This window comes from Physella acuta, unplaced genomic scaffold (assembly GCF_028476545.2).
Source record: "Physella acuta isolate Inbredline_101_S28 unplaced genomic scaffold, ASM2847654v3 ptg000457l, whole genome shotgun sequence".
Lineage (NCBI taxonomy): Eukaryota > Metazoa > Mollusca > Gastropoda > Physidae > Physella > Physella acuta.
This window is the reverse complement of record NW_026731976.1, coordinates 954,187-961,455: the sequence shown is the minus strand read 5'-3', so window position 1 is coordinate 961,455 and position 7,269 is coordinate 954,187.

Genomic DNA, 7,269 nt, shown 5'->3' with positions numbered 1-7,269 from the left:
AAATAAAAACATTATGGTATGGTGTATCTATATAAATAAATAAATCATCAGTTTAAAAAAACATTATGGTATGGTGTATCTATATGAATAAATAAATCATCAGTTTAAAAAAACATTATGGTATGGTGTATCTATATGAATAAATAAAAACATTATGGTATGGTGTATCTATATAAATAAATAAATCATCAGTTTAAAAAAACATTATGGTATGGTGTATCTATATGAATAAATAAATCATCAGTTTAAAAAAACATTATGGTATGGTGTATCTATATGAATAAATAAAAACATTATGGTATGGTGTATCTATATGAATAAATAAAAACATTATGGTATGGTGTATCTATCTGAATAAATAAAAACATTGTGGTATGGTGTATCTATATGAATAAATAAAAACATTATGGTATGGTGTATCTATATGAATAAATAAAAACATTATGGTATGGTGTATCTATATGAATAAATAAAAACATTATGGTATGGTGTATCTATATGAATAAATAAAAACATTATGGTATGGTGTATCTATATGAATAAATAAAAACATTATGGTATGGTGTATCTATATAAATAAATAAAAACATTATGGTATGGTGTATCTATATGAATAAATAAAAACATTATGGTATGGTGTATCTATATAAATAAATAAATCATCAGTTTAAAAAAACATTATGGTATGGTGTTTCTATATGAATAAATAAAAACATTATGGTATGGTGTATCTATATGAATAAATAAAAACATTATGGTATGGTGTATCTATATAAATAAATAAATCATCAGTTTAAAAAAACATTATGGTATGGTGTTTCTATATGAATAAATAAAAACATTATGGTATGGTGTATCTATATGAATAAATAAAAACATTATGGTATGGTGTATCTATATGAATAAATAAAAACATTATGGTATGGTGTATCTATATGAATAAATAAAAACATTATGGTATGGTGTATCTATATGAATAAATAAAAACATTATGGTATGGTGTATCTATATGAATAAATAAAAACATTATGGTATGGTGTATCTATCTGAATAAATAAATCATCAGTTTAAAAAAACATTATGGTTTGGTGTATCTATATGAATAAATAAAAACATTATGGTATGGTGTATCTATATGAATAAATAAAAACATTATGGTATGGTGTATCTATATGAATAAATAAAAACATTATGGTATGGTGTATCTATATGAATAAATAAAAACATTATGGTATGGTGTATCTATCTGAATAAATAAATCATCAGTTTAAAAAAACATTATGGTTTGGTGTATCTATATGAATAAATAAAAACATTATGGTATGGTGTATCTATATGAATAAATAAAAACATTATGGTATGGTGTATCTATATGAATAAATAAAAACTCAGTTTAAAAAAACATTATAGTATGGTGTAGACCTTATCTATCTGACTAAATAAAATGTAAGTTTTAATAAGGTTATAGCAAATGCCTGTTGGTTACTGGTATCAATTAATGATACTTGGTGATACCCCATGATGTTACCCTACCCAGGTGACTCCACTATATGTGAGTGCTAGCAAAAGTAGTCTGATAAATAAATAAGGCTAAATAGTAGTCTGATAAATTTTAAACACTCAATAGTAGTCTGATAAATAATAAAGGTTTGTGGCTTTTTTAAAGATGATTTAGAGTTAGTGTTAGGTTATAGATAGAGCATTAATTTTTAGGCTAGTGTAAAAGTTTTCTGGATCTATCAATCTTATAGTACTACAGAAAATACTTTTATTTCATTTGTTATACAATCTGCTACTAAAATTACATACCCTGATTGTATAGAACAGGTGAAACCAGGGTAAGAGTAAACAATTTAGCTATGATCAAAACAAATTACTTTTAGCTTAGAATAGTGCAGATCTAGGAAATCTAAATCAAAACTCTTAAAATCTCAAACTCACAGTCATAGATTAGTTTTCTAATAATTGATACTTTTGAACAATGTGCACTGATAAGCGCTGTACTCATTACCGCACTAAAGTTAGAGGTGCAAAACATTTTAGATTTAGAAATAAAATAATGCACACCCCTACAAAATATAAAATATTGTAGTATCCTTACAACTTACATTTTCAATTCAGTAACGTGTAGGCTATTGCTCTATAAACAACATAATACACATACTTTATATATGTATCAATTCTTTAAAGAAATGTTGATTATTGAATATCAAAAGAAGTTTGCAAACGTCGATTTTATTAGTCTTCATATTTTAAAATCCCGAATGAAATATTTTTTAGCTAAATGTTAGTATTTAACTAAAACAGACAGGATGTAGGACTACTCTGTAACTGGAAACTAATTTAACTTAAATTTCAAGTGACACCAAATTAGCTCCTATTATACATCCTAACTAGAAGAATAGATTTCAGTTAACAGGAATAGAAGGTAAAGTCAACCATACCATATTTCTCAGCATCTTTTCTCAATGATCCATCTGCATGGTGTCCATCGGAGTGAGATCAATCTGAGAGGGGTCCATTCAAGTGTGATCTATGTGAGTGTGGTCCATGCAAGTGTGATCTATGTGAGTGTGGTCCATCTGAGAGGGGTCCATTCAAGTGTGATCTATGTGAGTGTGGTCCATCTGAGAGGGGTCAATGCAAGTGTGATCTATGTGAGTGTGGTCCATCTGAGAGGGGTCCATTCAAGTGTGATCTATGTGAGTGTGGTCCATCTGAGAGGGGTCCATTCAAGTGTGATCTATGTGAGTGTGGTCCATCTGAGAGGGGTCAATGCAAGTGTGATCTATGTGAGTGTGGTCCATCTGAGAGGGGTCCATTCAAGTGTGATCTATGTGAGTGTGGTCCATCTGAGAGGGGTCCATTCAGGTGTGATCTATGTGAGTGTGGTCCATCTAAGAGGGGTCCATTCAAGTGTGATCTATGTGATTGTGGTCCATCTGAGAGGGGTCCATTCAAGTGTGATCTATGTGAGTGTGGTCCATCTGAGAGGGGTCCATTCAAGTGTGATCTATGTGAGTGTGGTCCATCTGAGAGGGGTCCATTCAAGTGTGATCTATGTGAGTGTGGTCCATCTGAGAGGGGTCCATTCAAGTGTGATCTATGTGAGTGTGGTCCATCTGAGAGGGGTCCATTCAAGTGTGATCTATGTGATTGTGGTCCATCTGAGTGTGGTCCATGCAAGTGTGATCTATGTGAGTGTGGTCCATCTGAGAGGGGTCCATTCAAGTGTGATCTATGTGAGTGTGGTCCATCTGAGAGGGGTCCATGCAAGTGTGATCTATGTGAGTGTGGTCCATCTGAGAGGGGTCCATTCAAGTGTGATCTATGTGAGTGTGGTCCATCTGAGAGGGGTCCATGCAAGTGTGATCTATGTGAGTGTGGTCCATCTGAGAGGGGTCCATTCAAGTGTGATCTATGTGAGTGAGATCCATCTGAGATGAGGTCCATTCAAGTGTGATCTATGTGAGTGAGATCCATCTTATCCAAAGTGAGGGAGCCTATATCATCAGACTATTCTATCTATAGAAATGCTCATATGATGTGTAACAAAGAAAGAATTAAGGAAGCTATCAAATGTATACTGATGTAATGTAGCAGTTCCCCTTCAAGGAAGTCTCCACCTGGCTCATGTACAACCTGTAGAAAGAAGAATAGAATTAGGCCTACAATTAAATAGTACACTAACATCATACATAAAGTTTGTCTTCTCGAACTCTAAAGGAAGTGTAAACTGTATTAGCTATCTCATCTTCTAAGCAGTGGGTCTTAACTTTTTTTGGGGTACTTTATATACACATTCACCAGACCTTTCATAATAGGAAAAATTAAATACTTTTTTTTCTTCCAAATTCAAAACATAGGGAAATTCTATATAATTTACTGGTGCATAAAATGAGCCCTATATCAAAATCACGGTGTTCAAAATACAATATTACAAATCTCTGATTTTGACCCAAAAAACAAAATAATGAATAGTTACTGCTGTTGGCTTTTAGAAACCAATTCAGAAATTTGCTGCTTCAACTTGAATTCAGCAAGCATTGTGTTCATGTATTTTCCATGTACATGTAATTTAAGGAAGTATATGTCTCTTAGTTTTGCTAGTGCTAGACAAAAATTGTTCAACCTGACTTTGTAAATTATGCAGTTAAGATGGTGCCTCCCATAAAAATCCATTATATTAGTGAATCCATATTGTAGGCCTACATATTCATCAGACGGCTTTCTTTTTTTTTGTCAAAATAGTAGTAAGGGATTTAAATAAAATTTTTAACATGACCCAGTGTACTGTCATGTTAGCCCCAAGTCTATAAGCCATAGTAAAGAAATAAAATTGGGTTCATGCTGCTAATATTCATCACAGTATGTGTATGCACTATCAACGCACTACTACATAAGTTGGAGTGGACACAATGTGTGTCGTGATGTAAAGGGTTCCACGATAATAGAAATATAATACCAATACATGTTATCTGGCTCTGACGAAATTTTTTGTAATGCTACCTCAGGTTCTATAATTCAAACTGACAAAATCGGATCACAAATCATATGTATTGAGTGTGTGTGTCTTAACTTCCACAAACCCCTGAGACTTACACCTAGTCCCTGAGGTATAAAAGAACCCATGTTAAGACCACTGGTCTAGCTGCTAAAATTATACAACAAATTATAGGAAATCCAGAAGAAGGCCCTAACCAAACGCAGAAAGAAAAAGAGGCCTTGGTTTAAGTATTGGTCTACCTATCTAATTATCTTTATTTTGTGACTGAAATTTTGAAATTAAAATACTTTTAAAGGGATTTTTTGTAGAGGTGAAACTAGCCTCTAAAATCTAAAACTTATCAACTCTTCAACTCCAGCCCCTAACCAAACTATTTATTATTATTTACCTCAAAACTGGATCTAAAATATTGTAGATTCTATATGGCCTAACCAGCAACCACAATACAATATATTATATAGAGCTAATGGTAATCAATTGTTTTAGATGCGTAAAATTGGCAGAGGCTAGTAATGTGAAAGAAAGGTAACTCATTAAATTTTGATAATAATTTCACATTGCTAGGAAGATTTGTGTTTTAAAAGTTACAAAAATGTTTTTTTATATACCTGTTTTTAAATAGTTTTAATAAAACTTTTCAGAATTAAATAAAAATTAGGAATGTTTTCATCATATTAAAACCAAGCTCGTTTACTTAAACAGCCATCTTGTTTAAGTTTATTTTCATTAAATTATAATAGAGATTCAGGGGAACCACTCTAATTTACATAGAATAGCAAATCTTGCCCAAAAGCACTGCATTTTAAAGTCAATTTCTGGCCTATATTAATATATTTAGCCATCGCTTTTGGTTTATTTTTCAACTATCTATTATATATGACACAAATAATTCAAATTTATCACAATAATATTCAATATAGGCCTACTTGTATTAAAGCAATATTAATGAGTCACCTTTCTTTCACATTACTAGTCTTAGGGGTCGTCCATAAATGACGTCACACTGTAGGGGAGAGGGGGGTCCGTAATTTTGTGACGGTGTGTGAAGAGTGGGAGTGGGGTTCAGATATTGTGACGTCACACTTTTGCATTACAAAAAAGCAATGTTAGAAAACGAGTTTTAGTCATTATTTCTCGTTTTAGAAAACAGTTTTAATAAATTGTAATATAAATAGATTAAAATACTCTATACTGACAAAGTTCACCCAAGATTTTGAAAGAATATCAATGTTTTAAGATAAATTCAGCTGCAATTTTGAGAGGGGTTGAAGGCTGAGGTGTGAAGTCATTTTAGGGAGGGGGATCTGGCTTTTTGTGATGGTGTGTGACGAAGGGGAGGGGGGAGGTAAAAATTGTCAAAAAAAGCGTGACATCATTTATGGATGTCCCCTCTGGTTTTTTTTTCATCTTTTACTAAAAATAGGATGTATATGTTTTTAATATTTTCGGTAACTAAAAATAAAAAAACCATTAGGTTTTCACATGTAATGGCGACATAAACAATGGCATCCTTCTTTTCAATAGGCTACCATAAATTTTATTGTATACATTGAAAATAATGGAAAACTAGGTCATGGGGTTTAAATTTGCATTGTATTTAAAACCTTTATCATAGGGTTATAACTTAACATAGGTCTAATGAAAATAAATAGAAATGTAGCCTTAAACTCAACAAATTATTTTCAAGTTCTCAGGATTTGCAACTTTTATAACATTGATTCTAAAAATATTAAACTTTCTTCGCTCAAGTTTTTATATATTTTGTTATCGCTTTGATTGCAAAATCTAAAAAAAGCATGTTTTTAATCCGTCTACACTATGATTATTATGATGGAAGGATTCTCTTCAACTTGGTCGCAATCATTTTTGCTAATTTTCTGACAATTAAACTAAACTTATAATTAAATTAAAGCATTAATTTAATGCATTTGACTTTATTTTTATTACAACGATGAAATAAACTATGGTTTATGGTTTACAGTTTACAGTAAAGTAATGAATGGTAACAAATTTCAACAAAAATTTTAATTACTGGATAATTAATTAAATTCAGTGAGATTACCAAATCTAGATCTAGATCTAGAATCTTTTATTTTAGATTTGTCTGATCTAGACTCAAGAGTACTCTAGACTTACCATACTCAGCCATACTGAGCTCTGAGGCCATAATCACTCACTCTGATTATGATAATTCATACTCATAGTTATTAGATCTAGCTCTAGCTCTAGATCTAGTTATTAGAATTAGACTGAATTAGTTATCAAGAGTGAGTGACTCAGTGACTTCTGCTCACTTTCTAAAATATCTAGAATCTAGCTAGATCTAGATCTACTAGATTCTATAGAAGGATGTGATAAAATTCTACTCAAATGGACACCAGCGAGAAAAGTCTCAAAGGTATTTGAGAAGTCCATAAATTAATTTAAAAATCATGCACGGCGTAGTTACTAGTTACTAGTTACAATTAATATGGTCATAAAATCCTCCCTGTCTGGTTTTTTTCGGACTTTACTAAAGATTGGATGTATTTGATGTTTTTAATATTTTCGGTAGGCCTAACTAAATAAAAATTTAAAAAAAAAACAAAAAACAATTTGGTTTTCACGTGTAATGGCGACATAAACAATGGCATCCTGCTATTCGATAGGCCGCCATAAATTTTATTGTAAATTGTAAGCTAAAAAAAGAAAACTAGGTCAAGGGATTTAAATTTGCATTGTTATTTAAAAACTTGATCTGCAAAGTTTTGTAAACAAAAAAA